This window comes from Dicentrarchus labrax, unplaced genomic scaffold (assembly GCF_905237075.1).
Source record: "Dicentrarchus labrax unplaced genomic scaffold, dlabrax2021, whole genome shotgun sequence".
Classification (NCBI taxonomy): Eukaryota; Metazoa; Chordata; class Actinopteri; family Moronidae; genus Dicentrarchus; species Dicentrarchus labrax.
The window spans coordinates 7,322,264-7,349,294 of NW_026136705.1; the positions used below are offsets into that span (position 1 = coordinate 7,322,264).

The 27,031-nt window shown below is 39.0% G+C and overlaps 1 protein-coding gene across 2 annotated transcripts in view; it reads right to left on the reverse strand.

Moving 5' to 3' along the window:
- pknox2 (pbx/knotted 1 homeobox 2) overlaps positions 1-27,031 on the reverse strand; it is a 118,163-nt gene that overhangs the window by 90,906 nt on the left and 226 nt on the right. Inside the window, exon 1 of one of the 2 annotated variants that reach the window (XM_051401590.1) lies at positions 26,710-26,788. The exons of the other annotated variant lie outside the window; for it this stretch is intronic. The gene's annotated coding sequence lies outside the window, so the exon portion shown is untranslated. Of the gene's footprint in view, positions 1-26,709; positions 26,789-27,031 lie in introns of those variants that run through there. 2 annotated transcript variants of the gene reach the window in all.

Consider the following 27,031-nt stretch of genomic DNA (forward strand, 5'->3'; position numbering starts at 1 on the left):
TTGCACTTGCATAGCACGCTTCTGGTGTCTTCATTTAAGACAAAGTCACTTATTTTTATTCTGCTGTTTGAAGAAACTGTGTAAGATTTGTTTAGATTGAGGTACACATTCTTAAATTCAGCTCAATAAAGTAACCGAAATATATATTTTAATAAAGTCTATCTTAACTGAGTTTTTTCCATTGCTTGTAATAAGCACAACTTGTTTACATTTGTGGCATTTTTTCTAGTTTTAAGGTCCATTATAGTTTTTCAAAGGCTAGATTTTTATATGTAGTTCTATCTGTTCTAGTTTCAAGAATTCTAGCCATTGGCAGATTTTTTTGCAGAATACATGAAAATCTGACTATATTTCAGAATATTTGGCTTGTTTCTAGAAGGGCTTTTGCAGTGTGTTGTTGTAATACAATAATTGTTGTTGTGTCTTTTGGAATTGGTTGAAACAGTTTCTTTATCAACAAAAAGCCTTTCCATTCTTACATTTATATAAAACTGTATAATTCTAATTATTTATTTGGAGAGAAATTCAGCTATAGTACTAGTTGCAGCTGGCTTTATTTCTACTCGGCTCTTTTTTAACGATAAGATTTGAAGCTCAAAACTCTGAAAGCAAGTAGGGCATGTTAATGATAGTAGCTCAAAGCCCAAGAAAACGAGAACTTCTTTAGGATGTAGCTTGAGTTTCCCTGCCAAACAGCCCTCTCAGACCATGGGAGATTTGGGTGAGAGCATTTCTTAGGTTTCTTTCAGCCACAAAGAAAACATTTTAGCCTCTCAGTAATCCTTCCCGAAGCCCTCCCTAAGCTCCAAGGGCCCTTCCTCCCTCGGTCATCCCTCCGGCCCCGTCTGGGATCCTGGAGGAGCGTCTCTGTATACTGAAGCCCACCACACATGCACCATTTGCCATCTCTCCATAACCCCTCTGGGACCCAGCTGACCTTCCTGTTGACGTCAAAAGTAAATCAGAGTGGGAGCTGGTGCAGCGAGGGGCTCCACCCAGGGGGCTGGAGGTCTAATCACCGTGTTCCTCACAAAAGCCACAGAGGAAACATTAGCATTCCTGAACCTGCCTGCTATTGCTCACACTGCAGTCTCTATATGTGTGCACAGGTACACACAAAAACAGTCAGTGGAGGAAAGTCACTCATTTATTTTAAACTTCTACTCCACTGAGAGATAAATATAATACTTTTCTCCAGTACATTATTCTGACAGCTATGGTTACTGGTTACTTTGCAGATCTTTATTGTCCCACAAAAGGAATTTCTTATTGCAGCAAGGCAGCATAAATACATAAAGAAATATATAAATATAACAATCAAAGACATTAAAAGTGCTAGTATTATATATCTAATAAAGAATTCATGTAAGCCTGCTATTGGTTGCAACAGGTGGAGCTCCCAACTGACTGAACTACCCAACAGTATACAAAGTAGTGAAAATTTAGAGCGTAAACAATTAGTCAATTAGTCAACCAACAGAAAACTTATCTGCATCTACTTAGATAAATGGTTGATTGTTTCAATTATTTCTAAGCAAAAATGGTAAACATTCCCTGGATCCAGCATCTCAATCATGACGATTTCCTGCTTTTCTCTGTTTTTCAGAATATAATTGAAAATTGTATCTATTTATAGATTTATTTCTCTCCCTCTCTTTTTGGCACTTTGTTTTATTTGACAGTCACAGTATGTGTTAGGTCACATGGTATGTGCCTAAACCATTAAGCTACCAGAACACACATTTTATTTATTTTTTATTTTATAAGACATTATAAACAAATTAAGGTAATAATCAGCAGACTAATCAATAAGGAAAATAATGAGTTCCATCCCGACCTATTACAACATTTAAATGCTGCTTATACGTTATGGCATCAGCAATTCTGCTTAAGACAACTTTTACATTTAATACTTTAACAATATTTACATTTTCGATAATACTTATATATGTACTACAAGCAGTTTTTAACTGCTTATGAGACAGTCTCAGTTTAATACTGATGCCTCTGGATGACCTACATAAATAAACAAGGCTATTTATATGTAGTCATTATTGTCACTAGGTTGGATTTGGTTAGATTCCCCTTGAAATCAATGAAAAGAGGTAGTAGACACACTACCGCTTTTGTCCACAGGGAGCGCCAGAATCAACATAAAATGAAAGTGGTTTTTGAGGGCTTTAAAAGACCTGTGTGTGCGATTTAGGGGCATCTAGTGGTGAAGTTGCAGATTGCAATCAACTGAATATAGCTCGCCTTCTAAGCGTGTACTTTTGGAGGAAACTATGGCAGCTGCGAATCCCACAAAAAATGTGAAAGGTCCTAGCTAGAGCCTGTGTTTGTCCATTCTGGGCTACTGTAGAACCATGGGTAGGTTTAACATGGCCATGAGTCCATAAAGGCCCCAGTCTCTCTGTAGATATTCTAAGGAAACAAAAACACAATGATTCCTATATTCAGATGATCAAACACTAACATACACATACTTATAAATATTATATTCCATTTTTGATGGAATAGATCCTCCTAAATGTTAGACACTCAACCTAAGTATAATTCTGAAGACTTTTACATGAAGAACACTCAAGTAAAACTGAAGACTTTCCACAATACTGATCATCCTTATACCCACATCCACAGCCAGTGGATTCTGCACTGATGAGACCATGCTGAAGGAATTGGATTCAGAGAGCACTACTCCCCGGACAAGTTGTGCTTCTTGTGAAATTATTGTTTTATTGTTGCACTGTGTACAACATTTGCTCATATCAATAATGGGATATGCTCCAATGCATCAGGCAAACCCTGGGAGAGAATCTAGCTTCATTTGACTCATCTGATTTTGCTGCTCACATTCGTGGCGAAGCAGGTCTGGAGAAGACACAGACATGATTAAATATTCACAACTTCCCGCCTAAACTTTCTCTCTAATCATATGGAGGCTCTGTACAGCGGAGAGGAAATTCCAGATGGACATCTTTAAGATTCCCAAATCCTCCTCTTTTCGCTAGCAGGAGTTTTGGGGTCAAGGTGTGAAGGGAGGACCAAAAGACCCGTTTCCCACAATCCCTCCGCAGCTATAGCCCCCCAGCTGTTCAAGGGCTTCCATAACAACAGCTGCGCAGAGGTTTAGTGGTTCATGTTGCTATGACAACAGCAGGATCAATTGGCATGCACAGACTCTCGGTGCTAATAGCAAAAGTGACATTATACCATAATTTCATTTCAATAAAACACAGGCAGGTTTTTTACTGCACTAAGATTCAGGGGCACATAAAAAAAGGAGGCAAATAATTAATTTTGCATGACAATGCCTGTGGCTCGTGCGATCAAAACTCGCAGGAATCTCCCACGCATATTGACAACCAACCCAGCAACCTCACACTTCAAAATCATTCCCTGGCATTGAAGATTAAGCCCGCTCGGACTGTGATTGTTTCCAAGCTCATACAATAGAAGCTAAATAAGTCTTCGTGCCCGGCAGCTGTATGTGCCACAGATCACTGACCGGCAGGATGTGCAACAATCAGAAATATTTCTGTTCTCCTGACAAACAGGATATCGGGTCACTTGGCCACCTTAACAGTGAGACACCATTGGGGGGGGTTTATACTATTGTACAGGGCCACGGAGAACTAAATCTCAGCTGTACTTGAGGTTTATACATGTAGGACAATAGAATCTCAGGGGGCGTATCACAAGCAGAACCCTCACATGTTGTGGAAGTGAATTGCAAAACCTAAAACTTGCACTATTCCTTCCCATGTAACAGTTGGTCAGAGCTCAGTTCTTGCAGCTTTTATCTGGCCGGCCAAACTTCAACCATTTAAGGCCAATTCCAGGGAATTATAAGGGGCTCACAATGACAATGGCAGGTATTCCCACAGGGGTAACCAGAGCCGACACGGCATCAGCACGGGTTTAAGCCCAACATTTAACGAGCATGCAGCTGTGCCAGACAAAACACAGCACAGACACATACATTTAGCCTACATACACACACACACACACTTCATCTAACTTCCAGCATGACACAAGGTTTTCTAACGTTGTGTCTCTGCCACTAATCGACTCTTGGCTGATATTCGGCATTGATTATTCCTCCCTGTCTCACAGAATATGATAGCCCCTTGCAAACGGTGGGGGAAAGCCAAACAGGAATCCACTGCTAAAAATACCCATGTCGTGATGAGTCAGGATGGATTGAGCAAACAAAAAGAGGCCGGTCTAATTTCCTCCAGTCTGGGCTTTCTGTAAAGACTTTCGGAAAAGAAGTTCCAATGCTCAGTGCCACTAGTGGATTCCTCTATTTAATGAATCGAGCTGCTTCAAGAAGAGGGGAAAAGAATCTGCAGACTAGTGGGATAAAAAGAGATTATCCAAATGGAGGCTAATGATGTGAAAAAGAATCACAGACTTAAAGAGAATAAAGGTGCAGGGAACATAAAAGTGTTTTGTACTGAGATGTTTGGGGGTGTTCAGTGACACTGAATTCCTAATATTGACTCAAACCTTCAAGGAATGTATCTGTGTCTAATATATCATCTAGATGTGTGTAGTTAACACATTATACTTATATGCCTACACAATAGGCCTTTTTCACAGCAGCCATTTTGATATGAAATAGGATAACACAAGTGTTAGCAATAATACAAAGGTTCTATTCCATTCAGGTCAAACAGGGTCAGGGGGCTGCTATTATGCATGTTGGGTCAGTAGAAAAGCTCCGTTAGACTAAATGGAACAGAACCTTAATTAGTATCATTGGTAATACCTGTGTTTACCCTACTATTTCATGTCAAAATGGCTGCTGTGAAAAAAGTAATAATCAATCATCAAAATGGAGTAATAAAACAAATGTAAAGATTTATAAATAAACTTAAAACTTAATAAAATAGAAATATATTTCTTTCTTTATTTCAGTTGATCAAATAAATTCAAATATATTCTTTGTTACTTGTTAACTAGCTAACTTTGGTACTGTTAGCTGGCTGGCTAAAATGCTTGAGCTACTGTTAAAAGAGTACACAGTGTATGCAGTATATTAACTCAACACTACCCACACTGGCTGATGCAGTTATATGAAACAGGTTTTATCAGTCGATTCAATAAATTCAAACATATTCTTTCTAACTTGTTAGTTAGCTAACTTTACTACTGTTAGCTTACTGGCTAAAATGATTTTGCTACTGTTACAAGAGTATACACTGTATGCAGTATACGTGATGTGTAATTAAACATAGCCCTATAGTGAATAACGTGTAATTAAACATTAGCAACACTGGGGTATGTTCGGGTAGGCTAGCTAGGCTAGCTGGCCAAGCAGCCCTCTCATTAGTCTATGGAAATGTGGTGAGGAAATAGAAAGTGTTGTGTGAGAAAAAAAGTGAGTAGATCAAGAAATAATAAATGGTATCTTAATAAAATCACTAAATGTGGGCTAAAACCAAAACAACTGAAAAAAGGCTTTGTATTTCTTCAACATTATTATTTATTGATATATTCAGTTATGACTGGTCTGATAACCTTTTGTTTACTTATACAGGTTTCATGGTTGTTCATCCCATCTATCTCTCCATATATCAACCTTTCAACAGTGCCACAATTCAGCAGGACTTTGAATATTGCATATTTCTCACTGTGCAGTATTTTATTTCAGCCCAACTTCCCAAATGCAATAAAAGTTAGGTAAGTAGCGAGCTACTGCGCATAGTGTCTATCATCTGAACGACGCTTCTCAAACCCCTTTAGGCTCTGGTGAGACTCTTGCACTCATATGCTCTTTCACTTACACAAAGGCAAATACAAGGATTTGGTTTTCAGGTGGCCCTCAGCAAGGTCTCGCTCCAAAATCTCTGAGTAGTTCTGTGTTTTTGGGTAACACTGTTGCATATTTTAATAAATATTCCCTCATTCGTTATTTTTCCCCACTTATCATGGGCAAAATAAGTTGGTTTGTTAATGAAAATAATATATATATATATTTTTTAAATGACCATCCATAATTTGTTCTCTATGTTTGGAAAGCTGTTGTATTGTTATTAAAAATACATATCCAATTTAAATCCAATTACATTTTAAGATAATGTGAATGTTTTCATCTTGGGAATATACGATAAACTTTAGGGCCACACTGCAAAAAATATCCATCTTGACAAGTAATTTCAATTAGGGCTGTATCTTGTTTAGTTAGGAAACAATTGAAAAGATGATGATGATGATGATAATCATAATGATGATAATACTCACATCAATATTCACATCATTATTCTCAGTGGAAACCTGAAACAGGATCAATTATATCACCCCAGTGGTAGATATTTTTACTTGTTTGAAGAAAACACAATACTTAACACTAGACTTAAGTAACTAGACTTAGACTTGCTAAGACAGATATTTTTGGTGAGCAGAAAGATCCTTCAACTGCACAGCAGGTGTTTCTGAACAGAAGTAGATTAAACTGATTTTGACACAGAATCTTTTCTCCGGCTCCAGATTAAACAAGCTGGGTTCTACAAGGTAGGATGGCAGGCAGTCTTGTTGGTGGACACAAGACCTGCTGGATTTTCAACTAGCAGTAACTCTGGTTCTTATTGCCATGACTGACATAACAGGCAGGATCCAGCTGAGGCTGCTGTTGTGAAATGTGGAGAGTAACAAGTATGAAGAAGAGTGTGTAAAATAGTTAAGTAGCTAGCAAGACTCAAACTCTGTTTTTAATCTGGTGTTGAGTTCTAAGAGGGAGAACACCTCTGCATTAAGTTCTCTTATACAACATAGTAACATCTAATAACTCCCAAAATGACAATGCATTTGCAGGGTGCGATCTACAGGGGAGCAAGGGGGATCCTGGCTCCTCTAAGTAAGACACGATCTCCCCTAAAAACAAGATTTGCAAAATTTTGGGGGTCTCTGACAATACTAATACTAATACTACAATACTGACAATATGCTATTTTTGCCATGCATTTTTATTTTTCTGTATCTTTATCATCATGGATCATGTATAAAATTAGGCTATTATTTATGTATGTATGTCAATAACTGATTATTAAATGGATATGGTAAACCCCTAGGATCCAATTATCCCCAATCCGAGACACAGCCCAAATCTACATGCCAAGACAAGCTATATATATGCACATAAATGTTTCAATTGCATGCATACTTTAAGTAACTACACTACTGTAGCGTATGGTGACGAGGTAATTTGCAGGTAAAAAGACACAGCAGTCATGAAATACGCAGAAAAGTTGAATCATGTCTTCACACTTGACACCAGCTGTCAAGACTGTCAAATCTAACACACTGAGGAGATGCTGCAGGAATATCCCTGGTGGAATCCCTGCCTGTTTCACAAAAAAACAAAAAAAGAAGAGAGAGAAATAGCATCCAGACAGAAAGGTGTAGGTCCGAATGAATATTATGCAATATCCACCTCAGGTCTTTCAGTGTAGTGTTCAATACTTCCATTAATCAAATAAACAATCTGTCAATGACGACATTTTTCAAGTGCAAATGGAGGAGACCTCAGGAGACCTCAAACAGCTTGGAAATTGCCCCTCCATTATCAAGAACATGACATTTGAATTTTCCAAATATAAGTTTATGTGCAGTGAAAGTGAGTGAAATTAATTTTGGCATTGTTCAGTCAGCCAACTCACGTTTGAAATGTTTATTAAGCAGTATAGCATATTTAGATTTTGGCGTCTAGGCTCCGACCTCATCACTCCCTGCAGATATGTTACATAGAGATATTGGGGAGTGAGGAGAAAATACCTTAACCCCTAGCTGGAGCCTACAGGTGGATGCTGGGGTGGTGGTGGGGCTTACAGAGCAGCAGGCAGCAATACGGATGCAGGGCAACAGCGGCATTGACAGAGCAGAGGGAGAGTTGGGAAATTGTGCAGTTTAAATAGACCGCCAGATTGAAAGGGAGCGCTTGGTTAGTGATTATGGAGTGAGGCATGTCATGTGTGTATAGCAGCACAGCTCGAATTGACTGCCTGAACTAGCTCGCAGGCTTTGCTGAATTTATGATGGCTGCATGATGAACCAGTGAAATGATCTAGTATTGTGGTAATTTTTGCCTGTTTTGTTCTTTTGTATATTCTAGACTGATTAAATTCAGTAGTGCACTGAACAACCTATAGGGGCAGACTACAGTTGAGAGGTCAAGCCCCCCTTCAGTCAACAATCAGTGTTTGTTCCTGTGCCTACAGTGTGCTGTTTGAATGCTGTCTGTGCAGAGTTTGAAACTAGAAGGATGTTTTCACATTCATCTGCTGAAAGGTTCTCTGTGCTCATTGATCATTGATCAAGATGCCTTTTTATGGATTTTAATGTGGAAATTAAACTTTTTTTGTGGAAAATAACATATCAGACACACATTATTGTCCCAAGCATACTACTTATGTGTGTCTTAATAAATGTCTGGATGTGATCTTTAACAACTCATCACATTAATTGTGAGATATTGTATTGCATAATCATAATAAATGGCACAGTAGAATACTCTATAAATGTTACAGAATAGAATAGAATACATATAAATTACTTTAGAAAAGGGTATTGTTGTATGGTACAAAACAGGAAGCCGTGTTCAAATTCTATGAGTGTGAGTGTGTGAAATGTATCCGCTATAGGGCTATGTACTTTAGCATATATATAAATATATATATATCAGTGATAGTAAATACATAAGATACTGTATATATTTTATATATAGTATATTATTTGCAGGGATTTATTATCTATTCACTGACACGTGACCTAAATTATTTTGTTGCCATTTCCTAACCTATTTTAAATACTAGTTTATGCAATGGACATTTTTCATCAAGCTCATGAATTTAAGCACCTTATATATATTTTTGTTTCTTTTTGTTTTTTTTTTTCTTTTTTGTCTTACAGAACTATTATAGAACCTTTCTAGACAGACAGAGGATGGTAGAGGACATAGAATCTAAGGGTTTTATATAGAATCCTAATTAACCCTTTTTTTCTCAGAGTGTACAGTATATACCAATCAGCCATAACATTGTAAGCATAACAGGTGAAGTGAATAACACTGATTATCTGTTTATCATGGCTCCTGTCAGTGGGTGGGATATATTAGACAGCATTTCAGCAACCCAAACTCTTGTGGGGTGTTCCGGTCTGCAGAGGTCAGTACCTATCAAAAGTGCTACAAGGAAGGAAAAGAACCGGAGACAAGGTCATGGGTGGCCAAGGCTCATTGATGCACGTGGGGAGTGAAGGCTGGCTCATGTGGTTCTGATAGAAAGGTGTCCGAACACACAGTGCATCACAGTTTGTTGGTATGGGGCTGCAGTACATTAGGACCACCAGGGTGCCCAGGTGGTCACAATGTTATGGCTGATCGGTGCATATTGTCTTCAAACATTCTCACAATGAAAAATAAAATGTCCATAGCATGTACACTATTTTCTGCTAACAATTCAACAATGCAATGTGTTTATAGAATTAAAAAAACATTGTGTGACAAGGGAGGTGTATCAAGAACCGGTACTAAACCGGTACCGGTTCCTCATTGGTCAGTACCTAAATATTGATAAGCTGGACAAACAATAGGCTACGACTATTGGTATGTAACATTATATAAACAGCTGACGAGGCAAAACGTTCAAAAGTGTGAGCTCATTTCACCAAATGTAGTAAAATATAGCGAAATGCAATAAGTCGGGGTACAAGTTAATAAAATAACTGTTCAAACAATACCCATTCCTATGTGCAACTCCATACCTCACTGATGACGCAAAACAAACACATACGTTGATTGATTTTATTTATGTAAGTGCGCTGCTCCATTCTGTGGTGCCCAACCCATATGGGCTTACAAAAGACCAAAGCAACATCAGCCAGGATGTACATTTGTACATAATGCTCTGTTCTGGAAACATTAAGAAAGCAGCATGATTCACTTAAACAGCCACAGTCTACCAATCATTTCCACTACGCTCCCATACAGGTAACACTTTTGAGATGGGAAAAAGCAACGGTATGAATGCTGTTCATTTAAACCCTCTTTCTTTGTGTGGGCATGAAACAGAGAGGGTAGGCAGGGAAGACAGAAACACAATGGACTTGGCAGAGACGGCCGAGGCAGAACAGACAGTGAGGAATTCCCCTTCAGTGTCTGAAGAGAGCTAACCTTTTTTCTTTCTGACTCTTCCCTCCTGGTGAGAGTCCAAAGGAAGTTAACTCTTTCACTGGTTGCTTCTGTTCCTCACAATAAAGCATCACATCCCCACAGAACGAGCCTTGAGACCTTACTGACGGCCATGATATTCTCTGTCATCTCCACTGCGCATTTCCACACATTCGAAATGCACCACTTACTTCATATCCACCCTCAGCTCCATATCCAGGTAGTTAAACACAAAGTGCTTCCTGTCCATTTCCCAGGACAGAAAATAGTGTCTTTAAATTTAAGGTGCTCTGCCATCTGTATTAAATGTCTATGGCTGTTTATAAATGCCACTGACCACCGGGGGGGGGACAGCGAGCTGGCTCACTGAGACGGAGAGAGAGATTCACACAAACACACATCTGTGGCTCGTGGAGAAAAAGTAAAGCAACAAAAACTCAGACAGTCAATCAATTTCCCCCTCCTGTTTCTCTGTCCCCACACACACACACACACACACACACACACACACACACACACACACACACACACACACACACACACACACACACACACACACACAACACACACACACACACACACACACACACACACACACACACACACACACACACACACACATATAAATAGGCCTGTTTTAAAGTGGGCGTCAAGAAGGCAGGTGTCATCCCTCATCTCCCGCCACGGTACGCCTCACCTTCACAGTGCGCACTGCAAGCCACCACTCTCACAGAACTAGCTCCCCGCCTCCATGTCGACCTTTATCTGTTCAAGAAGTTCACCAAGTTTTATGGGACATTGGTTTATTTATCATCTTCGGCCTACGGAGCTGAAAAAATAAAAACCAAAATCATCCGTGTCTCCCTCGATGGATTGTTTTCCTCTGCATTTACTGTGAACTCCACAGCGTGCACTGACAGAAGCCAAACCCAAAAGTAAGAAACTGAAGTTGATTTAAAATTTCTCTCGAGGGCAATCCACACAAAAAGTCACTCGAACAGATACACTTCCATTTTATCAAACTGTAACACGTGTCACTACAGGACCCCACATTTTTTTGGGGGGGGGAGGGTTTTGCCTTTCAACTCCTTCCCCCCCAGTGCACAAAATGAAGCGGAATCTCCACAGGCAGCTGTTCAAATCACATACATCTCTTCAGGATAAGCGAGTACACTATTATGCTTGGGCTAACCGGAAGTTGTTCATTTAAGCCTGAAATTGATATGCATTGATCAGAGGTTGCAAAATAAATCAGAAAACTATTTACAGAGCAGCCCTAGAGCTTAGCTTCAGAGCAATGTTTCTGATAATAAGTACATATAAATAATATATAAAAGTTGCTATATTTATTGCTTATTAGAAAACGTTTTTCAATTTTATTCTGATACTAAAAAAAGTACATAATCTGGTTTCAGAAGAGTACCTGCTCAACCCTAATATCTCTTAATATACAGTATATCTAATTTTATAGATATACTACATTATATTATATTTATGATTATTTATATTTTATATTACATATCTAATAATATGTTGTGAACTTATTGACTGTATATCAAATGGTCGATCATCACTACAGACATATATCTCAATGCCTCAGTGCAGTTTACTTCCTGTACACTGACTTGAACTTTTTATCCAGGAAATGTGTGATGTTTGAATTGAACGGATGGATGCTTCAGTGGCACTGCTACTACGTGTAGAATTATTATGTAACTGACCCTTCCTATGTCCTCCCCCTTTGGAATCTCAGTCAGCTTTCTCCTTTCCTGGGTATAGATATGCTATGTAGGCTCGTCTATGTCAGACTACCTAGCTAGCTCTATATGTCATTTTCACCATCTTAAAAATGTGGTTTTCAACATAGATGAGCCTAGCACACAGCATATCTAAGTACAGGATAGGGTTCCAAGGGTTGTGACTGAGGCTTGCTCAACTGTAATTGGAGCATAGAACAAAAAGGGGCGGGATTTAGAATGTTCAACTCTAAAATGAAAGTTTTTGTCAGTAGACAATATTGGTGTGTTCATGTGTTACTGTCCCTCTCAGTGACACTGGGTGGAGTTTGTTGGAGGTTGTTGGGCCGTGCTGTCAGCAACATTTACAGTGCGATCGATAAAGTAACACATTTTAAAATCCTACTCATAGGGGCTTTAACCTGAAAACAAATCTGACATTAAATGACAACCACTGGAAACTACTTGATGAATGTGGCAAATAATGGGAGCTGAGGATGAACACATGGGTGTGTACCCTTAGTGATAATATGCAGTTTGCCATGATTAGTTTTTCATGAATTCATTTTTAATATAAAAGGCATGAGATTGTATTGCTTATGGTCTTAGCTAATACCTAATAGTAGCCTGGGCCCTGCTATCAGCTAACATATCTTTAAGTGTCAGTATGGAGCGCTTGGACTTACAGATGAGAGAGGCTGACCGACAAGCCCACCAGCCCAAAAACTTTTCCTTCAAAGCTAAACAAACAAATCTGACCCGCAATCAGCACTATCACATTTCAAACTCCCATTTACACCACGCTGACACTGTAGCAATGCCAAAGCAGTGCCAGCAGGGAGACGGGTACAGACATACCACAGAGGTATTGAGACCTTGACCGGAGGAAAGTGGCCGTGGGGAGTGTGTGTGTGTGTGTGGGGGGGGTTGGAAAGCTTTCTCTCATCACCCAGGGAGAGTCTCGTCATGTAGCAGCAGACGTGACGCTGTACCGCCTCCAAGCTGCCTTATTTACCCGCACACAGACTCTGCAGCTGTTTGTAACTCCCTTTTAGCACAGAGTCCTCATCACTCTTTGGAGATGAAGCTTTTATGAAGTTAAGAGTGGGAGGTGTGTGTTGGTACGTGACTGTGTGTCATTTTTTCACTCTTTTATTCAATATTTTTCAGTTTGTGATAATTAATGTCTTCTAAACTCTGTTATGAATTCCCTGAAGATGCTTCATCACCTCTCTGGCAGCAAACTTTGTAATTGATGGAATCTCAATGGGGTTTTGATCATTTTCAGATTCTATTGTTATTTTTATTTAGGAATTGTGTGGGTTATATGAATGACTAATGTTACCTAGACTGGGAATAATGTGCCCCTTAATATTGCCATGCCGTTTACCTTTCAGTCAACACAAAAAAAAAAAACATGAGAAAATGTTCCCCAAAAAAATCTTCCAAAACATTTCCATCTTACTCTGTGGTAATTACAATGTGTCAGTGCTGTTTATTGATAATAGCAGGGTTCACATTGAATCTAATTATATAAACTCTGACAGCCATCTTTTTTTTTTTCAAATAATGGCTGTCATCACATTCTAAATATTTTTTTTTTCCCTCAATGAGAAAAAAAAATCATGCATGAAATACCTCATTATGTCTGTGTTTTACAGGCTTTTGGCACAGGTTAGGGAAAGGTGTCACTGCCAAATATGCTCAAGGGCCAGGAAACTACAACTGAAACATTTGGCGTCAAAGAAAAGTTATTTAGTGGTGAAAAAAAGCAAGCATCTGAGATACTGCAAACTCGGATTTTGACAGCCTATTTTTTCTGCAGCGATTATCTGAGAGGCCGTTTTATGGACATAATGTTTAAGAAAAATGTAAGTGTGGTTTACAAATCATTTTAAGTCAGGATGGTTTCCTCAATTTGCAGTGGAAATCTTGAAGATTTCCATGTTGTCAAATGTCACTAACACTCACTGAATTAGGTAACACAATAGTATGGAAGCCCGTTTCTGCCAGTGTGAGGATTCTGTTATTATAATGAGAAACTCTCTCAAAATACATATTATCTGAAAATAATGAGAAACTTTATCAATATTTTGACTTGGTATCTCAAAAATAATGAGTAATTATTTTGAGATACTAAATCAAAATATTGAGAAAGTTTCTTCTTATTATTATTATTATTATGTTTCTTTTTCGTCACATTGGCAGAAATGGGCTTAGTAATAAAAAAATATTAGTAATTAATAGTGATTAAGCCTACACTGATGAAAACATTGCAATATTTATTTGCAGTATTACAGACTGGTGTCTGGAGTGACATATTCCCCCCAAAAATGCTGGAAGTTTGCAAAAATGTTTGCAAGAATTTCTAATTTCTATAGAAATGTGTGCTTAGTTCAGTTTTTCGTGTGTATACAATTGAAAGAAACTATAATACAACCTTTTTTTCCAAGAATGTCCCCACAGACACCAATTTCGTATTACTGAAAATAAATAAATATTACAATACTTCCATCAGTGGGCCATAGGAGATAGACAGTGACTTGGCAGACATTTATTTAAATGAAAATCTTTGAGCTGGCCACTTTAAATACACAAGGCCTTTTAAATGAAGCCTTGGACAAGCAGACCATAAATTCTACACCACTGCTGGTTCACATTCCCCCTTATTTATATACTGTACATCACTTTTCACTGGTGTTTCATACACAGTGAAAATTGGACTTTAATTGGGTAGTAAAATTTGAAGTTATTGCGTTTTCAAAAATGTCTTTATAGGCAGTTCAGACTAACTCCAGGCAAGGCACCAACAACTGGACTCGTTCCTGATTGGCCCCCCTCATTAAATAACCAGTGAAATGTTTCCAAGCAGTGCAGCATTAAACTGGTTAAGCACCTCAATTGAAATGTAGTCAGTAACCTAATCCAAGTAGCACAATATTAAACTTTCCGTTACTTTTGGATTTCCTCAACACCAAATATGCAAAAGACAAGAGGAAAGAAGATGGCTTTTATGTATTCTTTAAGACAACAGAACAATGTGACCTCGGAAAACAAAATGGAAACCAAGATTTTTAGCATCAAAAATGTGTCCTCTACTCAGCGTATTTTTTAAACTGTAATCCTTCGAATAATGCTCAGATTTACTAAATGTGATTGTAATCTGATTACCTCTTTCTGTAACTGTAATGCAGTGATTCCCAACCTGGGGGGTCCCCAAACCTTCATGGGGGGGGGGTCGCAAGGGCTTCTTGAATTTAAGGGGTGTAAGAACACTTAAAAAATATACACAGTAGGCCTATATCTCAGCATTTTGTTCATTTCTGTGAAGAAAACTAAATTGAATTGTTATTTTTCTTTAAGTTTAGATAGAATGTATGATTGCTAAAAAGAAAATACACAATACAGACCAAAATAACTGTATAAAAACTAATCTCTGATCAATATTCACAGGAAATAATCTGCTAAAAAAAATTTTTAATCCTGATTTCTTAACTCAGTTACATGTAATCCATTACTCTCCAAGCCTGATCACAGGTCAAGTAGTTTAAATCAACCTTTGACTGAACTTTAGTCATTCGAATGACATTTGACAGATGAAAACGTATTATGGAACTTTTAACAACGTTTGAAGACAACTTGTAAATACCTAATATACCTGCAGTACTACATATTTAATATGTAAGAAGAAGAAATGAAAACCTTTTCACTGTTGACTGACATCTCGACTGAAGTGATGCACATCTGTCATTTGGATTGGACAAGATCTATAGAGCAGACAGCTGCCAAAGTCAAGTAGCACACTGGTCTGTCTCTCACAATAGTCTCCATTATGCTCCTGTGTCTTGTTATGTCTTCTGCGTATAAACTACTGCCTGCTCTAGACCCAGAATCCAAAGTAAAACACATGAAAAATTTCCCCAACAACGGAGGACATAAACATCGACACAAATACACACGCGACATGATAAAAGAAGAATATTTAAGACACTAGTGGTGGTAAAATATTTAATTTCTTTCTGCATTTCTCACTTTTCAGGAATGTCTGGAACAATGCAATCTTTGAGAGAGCAAACCTCTTATCGTGGCACATATCCTAACATGCTAATTACCCCACACACAGTTTGAGTTCATTTATTATGCATGAAATAATCTAATATGATGACTGTGATAATTATGCGCACATAGATAAGATAAAAGAGTAGTAACCAATTATGGTGCTGGAGTTAGAAAAAGTAATTATTCTTTGTAGTGGAAAGAAGTCTCGGATAGAAAAAAAAACGGGAGGGGGGGTTCAGTCTGTTTTTTTCAAGTTCACAGTGCTGCAATTAACATGTGGAATCATGTCTGCACTCCCTGGTAATGTTTAAGGAATATTTTCTTGATTAAGCATACTGTCACACAGATATGGCGTGTTGTTGTAAGCATTTAAGGATGTATAAGCTCTCAGTGAGTGATAAAACCTGCACTCTCTAAAGCAGCTGCTGAGGTAAACTGCTTCCTTTAGTCATTTACAAATATGTCTGTTATGATAATTGTGTTCGCTCGCTCACTCCCTCAGCATCTTCACACACTCCAGAAATCTGACATGTTTACATTATTGCTTAAAAGGCGACATGAATCGACGCCTCGGGCCTCGTCAGTGGCGGCAGCAGCAAATCAGAAAGGACGCTGAAAAACGAAGGAGTGGTGCTCAGACTGGAGCGCTCGCAAATCAGACGCGCGTTGTAGAGTTGTTAAATATTACCACTTCTAAAAATCAGGCCTTGGCGTGCGGTTAGGCCGCATCGCTGTGCAAACACACTTAACACGGCACAGCTTTCTTTGACAAATTATGTGCCTGCCACCGCAAATCACAGGAAACAGGGACTCTGCAGTAATTTGATTTTTCTGTGACTGTTTTTGGCTTGAATTGTGTTATAAATCAAACTTTTATGTGATGGAATGTGGCAGCCTGGAAACAGAGTTAAACGGGGCTTAATGTGTCGGCATCCATTTTGCCAGTAGTGAAGGAAAGAAATGCTTCACGGCTGCTCTTGACAAGCAAAGTTGACGAGTGAGTCACAAGAAGGAAAATGTAAAATTAATAAACTGAGCAAACAGGGGGTTACATAACCACACAGAAAAATGAAGTACTAATGTACAATTTGTACAAGATAAATAGACATTATCTGAGGGAGGATTGTCTTACTGACCTCTAACTAAAACCACATTTATCTGACTCAGGAGCACACACGTCATCTTCACACTCCTCCGGAAACCCATTACCCAGTCCACGTCTCCCTCGGACTGCCATAGTTGACTCATGATTACTTGCAGAGCTTAAGCTTCAGGCCAAACATGAAACTCTGAGACCAGTCAACAAAGCTCCGAGTTGTCCAAAAGAACAATACTGAATCACTGTTAACAGGGTTGCCAGGATTTCTGATTCACACCAAACATCAGCAGCATGACGGGGGGGGGGGATCTTGGAAGAAACGTCTTCGTGTAGGTGTTGATCCTGCAGTCATCTCAATTACAGGAAATAAAGGATAAGAAGGAACAAAGAGACTAAACTAGCTCTCTGTGTGCTACACTGCTTTATACTTGAGGTTAACGTCAGTGACACTTTCAGCAAAGTCATAATGTTCTGAATGCAATGAAGTGAGGAGAGGAGAGAGCAAGGACACTGAATGCAGCCAAGATGACAATTGCAGCGATGCCTGCGTTTCATACGGACAGATGATGTTCGGAATAAGCAATCTATTTTAGTTGTTGCCTCTGTGGAAATTGTTCTCCACAAATCCACATTGCCAGGCTTGACAGAATCAAATGTGAAAGACCTAAAAGTTTTCATGCCATTTTGACATGAGCTTTGCATTTAGGTTAGAAAACAGCACAGCAAATGTGGATCTAGAGAAATATTCGTGGGGTGTCCAGAGGGTGGCATGGAGACTTTAAGGTGCGTCAACAAACAATCACATATCAAAGTTTTTGCTCCGAAAAGCCCCCAAATAAGTAAAAATATATTTGAAGTGGAAAACATTATTGTGGCATTAGTAAAGCAATGAATAGAGGTGGCATTAGATTTCTGCAAATTGTTTTATTTAAATCTTTTTCCATAATTTTTCCAAATACATAATTTTTCATTGAATTTAAGCCGATCACTTAGTCTAAACAGATCACTAAATTAATTTCCATAATTCAACACATTATTCTTAAAATTCATGTAAATTAATGTGTTAAGTTTGATAGCATATGACACCAAACTGGGGTGGCCAGGCTGTTTTTCGGGTGGCAGCCGCCACCCTATGCCGCTCTAACTCCGCCACTGCAGCACAAATGAATTCACTGAATATAATTAAAGCATTACAATAAATGTCACTGAAATGCAATAGGTATACCTTGTGTTGCAACCAATTTAAATAATAATAATAGTAATAATAATGATAATTATGGTGTATAAACTACTTGCACTCCCTACTATTAGCTGGAGGTGTCACACACTGTATCTGTGTATCTAACTCGCACACAGGCAGTATATCACACCAGAACTTTATACAGATTACACTTAATGGCATGATTGCTAGTGCATTGTGCTGTCCAACCCTGTCTCATATAGAATTTGTGTTTACATTTATGTTTTGAAGAAAACATTACGTTATAAAGAATTATGTTCAGGGGTGTTATTTTTTCTCCAGGGAACAAGGTGCTACATTCCCTTACCTCAAGGTAGTCATACTATATATGGTGGGGGATGGATAGTGGGTGTACAAAGTACAGGACAACACAGACCAGACTAGGCCTGTCACAGTACCTACTTTTGTTGGACGATTTATTGTCCAAGAAAAAATTGCAGTAAAGGTTATTATTAACCATGGTGAAGTTAGAATGCGACGCGGCCATGTTTGGTGGAATTTGGGGGTTAGGGTTATGTTGTGGTTAAGGTTGTGTTTTAGTTAGGGTTAAAGGGTACTGACTATATGCTGTCAGTTAGAACATTTTGAGACTTGGCAGATACATTGTATTGAATGAAAAGAGTAAACAGGCTGGCATTGTATTTCTCTCAAACACATTTGCTGTTGCAAATTAGCTGTATACAGTATTGTATGAAGATTTCTAGGACTAGGAATTCTGGGATTGCACTGTATTTATAAAATGGGACTAGCTATATAGCATTAGAAGCACTTAAAGTTAAAAGCTACTGGCTAAACAGTTCAACTCCAGGGTAACATGGGACTTTGTATTAGAGTGTCAGAAGCATTTAGATCCTCTGGGCACTGATATGAATTGAGCAGCACCGAGACATTTAGGATGCCAAAAGCCTTAATGAAACATAATACAGGAATAAAGCAGTGTAGTACTTCTTTAATATTTTAAGAGCGACAAGTCTTATGAAACACCATAAAAGATGTAGCCTTCCCACAGAAAATGAAATGCACTTTGACTGAAGCCTGTGCCGTCATAAAATCATGGCACTTTTATAGCAGGGGACAGAACTGCATAAAAAAAAAGTCATTTGCAGCTAATAAGAGCGATCACTAAAATGCATTAGGGCAAATTATTCTGTCCTTGCCACTGTACAGTGCTTTTACTAAAGTCTGCTGTTTCACCCGAGAGCCCGCACACTAACAAGGGTTTCATCAGGCATCTGCAAAGACCACTTGGAGATTAACAGCAAGGTACACAAATGGATTTGAAGAGAAAGCTGCTTTTGTTGAAGTCTAATGTCAAAATAAAGCAGCAGCTATAGACGCAGTGAAAATGTTGTCCTTCAGATCAATGGCGTCCTGGAGTGCAATAGGCTGAAACATTCAGATGAGATGTGAGTGGCAGAAAGAGCAGCACACTTGAATAATATCTTTGGAGAGGACTTGGAAAAATGGAGCTGTGTGCTCTGGTGAATAGCCTTTTGGAGGTCACAACTTTAGCACTGTTGCATTTCTGTTCAAAGCAAAGCAGACTTCAATGAGCGGCTCTGCCAATAATCAAAGTAGGGTAATTTCAAAAGGCCATCTTCCAACATTTCAAAAAGCTCATTTTACATCTCTATTGCACACTTTTCACATGTTGCCTCGTGTCTTGGGCATCCAACTCACTTCTCGCTGCAGCTCATCTGTGTATTAATACAGACATTAAAACCCGAGAGTGACAGAGAAACAACTTCAGGAGGTGGTCAAAAGCACAGTGATTGGATGTTACTAAGTTCCTTTACTCAACTGTACTTAAAGGTCCAGTGAGTAACATTTAGGAGGATCTAGTGGCAGACCATGTTTCAGTTTTTGTAGTCCTTTGCACTTGGAAAGGGAGGGCAAAGTGAGGGAGTTGCAATCTGCAACTATAGCACTAGATGCCACTAAATCCTACACACTGGACCTTTAGAAGTACAAACTGAAGTATTTCTATTTCATGTAACTTTATATTTCTACTCCATTACATCTCAAATATTGTACTCTTTACTCCACCACATTTGTCTGACAGCTTTAATTACAAGTTTAGATTACAATATTTCATACCCTTCCTGTATCTCCAGTTGAGAAAAATCCTACTTCTTAATCTAATTTAACAATTTAAAACCCCTCTTGGATTAGCTGGAACATGCACGGTCACAGAGCTGAAAACAGGTGTTGTTCTGACCTCATGAAAGGTTGACTTTTTAGAGACACATGGTTCTCACAGGACAGTCACACTAGACACATATGGTGCATTGCTGTCAATGAAACTACCCTACAGTATATAAAGCAGTTCAAATTAGATTATCAGATCCATTATTCAGCAAATTTCCGAATTTTGTTGGAATTGTTATTTCTCCGATTGCAGATCAAATACATACATTTAAAAATACCCTACTTTGGCTCTGATGTGACCCCCTGGTTCTTTGTCAGTCTGTAGTCCTGCTTAATGTCTCTCTCACAGCACCATCTGACGGGTTACACATCACGAGTAAAGTCTGTTAATGCTGAAGGCTGCTTTACCACGCTTTACTAAAGTACAAAAGTACAGCAAATGTACATCAGTTTCCTTGATACAAATAATGTCAGTGTATCGGCCCTGAAAAAAACATACTGGTCGATCCCTAATTTTCACATTGTGGTATTAGTACTTTTTTACTTAAGGATTAAATGAGTGAATACTTGCAAAAGCCCTTCAAAACAGTGATTCAGTTAGCTTAGTGTTCACAAAAGCAGCTCCTGTTGATGTGTACGGCTGTAAGTCTGTTTGTCTCCAACTTTGTAATAAAAGTTAGTCTGACTCACAGAGGAGGAACAACAGCTTTCCTGCTGGCAACAGCACTGCGGTGCTGAAAAACAGCTGGAACTGTACCTGCAGTACGGAACGACTGGAGTAAAAGAGAAACATAATAATAGTACAATTGCAGTTTTGCTTAAGGTGCAAACATACATTTGCATTTGGCAAGAGAAAGCCACTGCCACTTTATTTTGTGAGCATACTGATGCATGGTGTTAAGTCGATGTTATTAGCGTGGAAAACCAACAATGACATTTCACTCTTAACTAAGTTTTAAAGACTATTACACAAGGGGAGATTCTCAATAGTTGTGACACCATTTTGGCCCTTGCATTTATTCATTTTCAAGGGAGGCACAAATATGCAGCCACACAACGCTTGGTGGGATTTTCTCTGCTATGATCTGCTGTTGAATTCAAATCAAATATTTTGAACCTCGCCCAGCTCAGCTGTTACCAGGACTCTCAAATATAATAAATTCAGGATTTACTGGCAGGCTTCATATTTCTCTGTGTGAAGCCCCACTCATTTATTAGGATTATCTACATTCCACCAGAGATAAGAACCAAAGGCACAATGAGGTTCAGAGTCTTGTTAAAGGTCTTTAAATGCAGAATATATAATAAGCTGTTGCTAATTTGATTTTGCTCTTGATCCTTGAATAATAACTACTGATGTCTAAAAATAATATGTTTTAATTCTTTTTACAGCAAAAAGAATGACATCAAAAGCAATTTATACGCACACTATGCATAGTGAGGACATTAGAGGGTGGAAATAGCCTACTTCTTGCACATCTTTCACCCACAGTAAACACTGTATCTGCGTGTGCATCCTGCTGGTGAAAAATCTATTGGAGTCTTCCATTCTATGCTATGGTTTCGACTTAGTTTATGGAATGTGTCCCTGCTGGGTTTTCATTTCCTCTGTCTGAACAAAAAGGAATGCAATCAGAGTACCGATGTTAAAATCATTACCTAATGACTGAAGCCTTTGTATGATTTCTTCCATGCTGTGGCGTTCACTGTTCAAGCACACATCGCATGCCATTGTGTGGAGAAGTGCATTTACAAAGTTTGTTTGAGGGCCGTCTGCAGGGCCAATTGAATCAATTGTGCTAAGTCCAATCAATCACATACTGAAGACGAAGATATGGATTTTTCTCACGTGTAGGTGTTCTTTTTATCAGCAGATGTTTCGGGGACATGCTAAGAGCAAAGCCGTCTACTGTAATCACCATGATGTGATTTGTCCCCAAGCTACTTTTGTATTTATTTTGAAAATAACATATGCTCATTAAGAAGGTCAATAACGTCACCTACATACATTCCCTGTTCAACTTGCTAATGTGTTATCACCATAGGGATCTCTGTGACAGCAAAGCTAGAGGTATGGCAAAACAATACATCCTTTGTTTAGAATTTGAGGACGAAACCTTTCCAAACCTTTCCGAAATGTTTCCAGTCTTCTTTAAGCATGATGTTCATTTAGTATTCAATATTCATTATGGTCCCATTTACAGTAAAATAGATGCTAGCATTTTTTGGGCGTGGCTACCCTATGACTGACATGTCATTCTTGTCATCCAAACTAAGCACAGCTCCACTCGCAGTGCGTCACCACTGCTGCCTCCAAAAAAACGTGTGACGTCGCAAACGGTTCACATTGGGATCAACAACCGACATCATTCACGTCAGTAGCTGTGAAGACTTTGAAACTGAGGATCCACTATCCTGCTAAAAATCAGAGGTGTGGCAGCTTTTTCGCTTCCCCAAGACAGGGCAAGACATGAGGCCATTTCCCATAGTTGATGTGGTCATATTTTCAGTTTCACTTTTACAAAGAAAAAGAAATATGCATTGGTTTTTGTAAATAAATATAAAGTATTGTACATTTTATTGAATCATTACATCCCCAATGAAACCACATTGCTTTTAGATTTTTATTAGCTAGATAATGACAAATAATCTGAAACAAATGCCTAAAAAAAAATTAAAATTGCATTCATTATTTATTGTGCCATACAAGATCTTGTAATGGGATGATATTTTTTAAATTATGTGTCAGCAATTATGCTACAATAGTATCACTGTCTGAATGCAGTTTCCAAACTTATTAACCATACCACCATCCTATGCCGGATATATTTTAATAACATCTTTATCTCCTTCCAGAAACAAAGCTTCGTGATGTTGACAGTATGGAGGATCATTAAAATTTGCCTGCTGCTTCTCTTGGAGCATAAATCAAGCCAATCCATCTCTCTCCGACCCCGCTCCCTGGTGGCTTACTTAGAGCCATGCCAACGCAGCACTGGCTGTAGAATGAGCAAGGGTAAGCATGCAAGGGCTGTCCTTAAGCTGAGCTGTCTGACGGTATAAACAGGCCTCTGCCTCCTCTTGAGAGCAATAGGGATCAAGCGGGCTTACTGGGCATGACCTGTGAGGGCCCAGACAGGGCCAAAACATGCAACACAACACAACACAATTGTCTTAAGGATTGCTGCTCTATTGAACACAAAAAAACTAGCCTACATCACATTGCTCACGGGCCCAGAGCAGGACCTAGATGCACTCTACTGAGGATACCCTGCGGACTAAAGCCTTATGAATAATTCTGAACATCGTCTTGCTTTTTCCAGCCTGATTTAAGAAAGTGAGGCCCTCAAACATAAATTAGACATCTCACAATCTGATTGCTAAGAAAAGGAATCCTCTATTAGTCTTACAAGAGTGTCAAAAAAACCTTAGATCTTCAAAAATGATGCATTGGTTTCTTTGGCACCACGCTGGGTGGAATTAGAGGCAAAGGCGAAGGAAATGACAAGACATTTGCTCGTGGTTTAATTTCCTCAATTGCTTTATGGCCATACATAAATGCTTAAATTGGTTTGTAACATATGCTCTCCTCGCTCTGTTTACTTCCTTCATTTAGTGTGACTGAATCACTTTATTAGTGATTATCCCCCCAAAAGCCGCAGGAATGCACAGCATCGCACCTCATCATGTAATTTACCCATATAGTAGGAATGGGAATATGCAAATAGTGTTGGAGTATTTTTGCAGCACCAAATATGCCCCTGGGCTGCTTGTCCAATGACACAAATCATCAATTAAGATCTCAGCAGGGTTTGGGGATAAACTAAATTGGCATTATCTTTATCTGACAATATGTAGAGACGTGTGGGGTACATCACAACAAAGAACAAACATCACTGAGGGTGATTGGTAGTGATGCGTTTCAACTCGTGTGTGTGTGTGTGTGTGTGTGTGTGTGTGTGTGTGTGTGTGTGTGTGTGTGTGTGTGTGTTCCCAGCTGAATCATCCACTTTGAGGCGCTGAGGTTGTGCACAACAAGGTACACAATCGTTTGAATGGTGTAAAAGGTAACAGAGCTTCTTTTGGTCCTTCAGCAGCGACTCACAGTGAGCAACAACAGTGTCTTTTCAAAGCATTTACTTTCACAGGGGGTGCGAGTTTAGCCCCCCGTGGGATTCTGTGCTCAGCACTCTGCACCTGCCGAATGTGTCTGACGGAGGCAGCTAAAGTGGTCTAAATCGCCATTGTGATTTCTTAGGGAAGCAGATGATTAGTAAACAAATGGTTCAGGCATATTTAATTAAGCTAATGTACTCCCAATGCTCAGACTGTAGCCTTTGCTGTGAGGGGCCTTTACTGTGCTGTATACAGTTGTATATGCATTTTTACATTAACACTGGCAGATGACAAGGAAAGTGTTATGGAGTTACATGTCCTGAGCTTTACATTTAGCAACGTTTGTGTTTTGCGCCAAATTTAGATTTGTTTGCCAAATCTGCAGGGGCAGTACTAAAGGGGTGACATGGGGTGGCAGCTGCCAACCCTAAACAATGCCCAGCCACCCTAATTTGGTGTCAAATGGAGTCGAATTTAACACATTAATTCAGAGATTTTTATATATTTTTTTCAAATAATGTGTGAAAATTGTAAAATATAGTAACAATCTGTTACGGACACATTTTAGACCAAGTGATAGTCTTAAGTTCAATGAAAAAAGAGGTCACCGTAATATTTCTATTCAATGTTTTACTAACGTCCCAAAATAATGTAATGTTTTTGAGCTCAAAAGTCTTTATTTGAAAAGCTTCCAAAGAAATATTGATATATGTGATTGTTTGTGATTCAATCAGTGTATATGTCTGTCATCCCTTGCCACCCTCTGGCCACCCCATGAATATTTCTCTAAATCCACCCCTGCAAATCTATGCATGTACTGCAACATTTATGTGACATTTGAGGGGCAGCGATGAGAGCTGAACACATGACTTGGTCTGACTCGCAAAAACTACCAAAACACAGCAAACGACCTGAATCTACTCCTTTTTTTAAACTGCGAGATCATTCAAATCCAATCAAACAGGGCCCCCAGAGTTTGAGACGAGCTGTCTGAGAGACATGGGCTCCCCGTCAAATCGCACTGACGGCATTTCATGCACACAGTCCAATGTCTCCTACGGGTTTAAGCAATTGTGGAATAAACTAGTCATCTGAAGTAGAAAGTGGCGAGTGGCACACAAAGAAGGCCAGTGTTCATTCCTGAGAGGGTTTGCAGGGCAAGGAAGGCTGAGAGTAAACATTAGAGCTCACTGAGATGCAGGTAGTCCGAACACTTCAAATGAATGAATTCACAGAGCAATGCAAAAAAGAATGAGACCCCCTGTTTGGCCTTTTAAAATACAGACGTGTGAGGAAAATAGCAGTGTTTTGCTTAAAGTTTTTCTGGAATAAATTAAAAACTATTGTTTTACTTTGAAAAACTGCTGCTCCTAAACTGCAAACACATAAAAATAAAAAAATCACACCAAAACCTGGCTTAATGATTAATAAAAAGGCTCAATTTCAAACTACAGGTAATATATATTTTCTTCAGTTTGACATTAGTAGCTCGGCCTATGCAGTGGTTATTTGTTTATTTTTGTCACAAACGAACAAAAATCACACACACACACACACACACACACACACACACACACACACACACACACACACACACACACAGTACTGGACTAGACTATAGAATAATATGTATTATTTAGGCTACAAAAATGCTGAATTAACAATGCAAATTATTTTACGCTGAAAATCCGTTTTCCTTACAAACACACCAACTTTGCCGGTCAGCATAAAAGCTTTTTTTACTGGAATAAAACACACCAGGTAACTTCAACATGAGGAGAACAGCAGCAGTAGCAGTGACAAGACAACACAATAGGGTTTGTTTTTTGTTTGCCTGTTTTTTTTTTTTTTTTTTGTTTGTTTGTTTTTTTTTGCTGTTGTTGTAATTTTTGCACGGAATATTTACACCCTCAGATATTTGCTGCAAATTCGCAAACAATCAGAATGCGCTGTGGCGTTCCGGCGCTAATTGACAAAGCCGTGTGGAAATAAAACGCCAGCTTCCTGCAGCTATGCGCTCAATCCGTCCGATCCGCTCACTATTACCGCGATTAGCCTCCAAATTACAACCTACTGCACAAAAGCATCCGCCGCAAAATGCAACACATCCTATTATACCTGCATCTCAAACGTTACCGACATTTTTTTTTTAATCCAAACGCCGCATCAAGCAAAAGAAAAAAAAATCCACTGGTCTTTCAGTCCAGCACAAAAATGCATCTCCTCTCTTTTCCCTCTCTCTTTTTCTCCCCCACCTCGACTCACCCCCTCCCCTCCTCCTCCCTCTCTCACTCGCTCTCCCTCTCTCTCTCCCTCCCTCACTCTCTCTTTCCCTCCCTCTCTCTCTCTCTTTCTCTCTCCCTCTCTCTCTCCCTCTCTCTCTCTCACTCTGGCCTGGCTGGCTGTCTGACTGTATGAATAATGTCCTGCCTTTTGTAATGAAGGGGGGGTAAAGGGGAAAA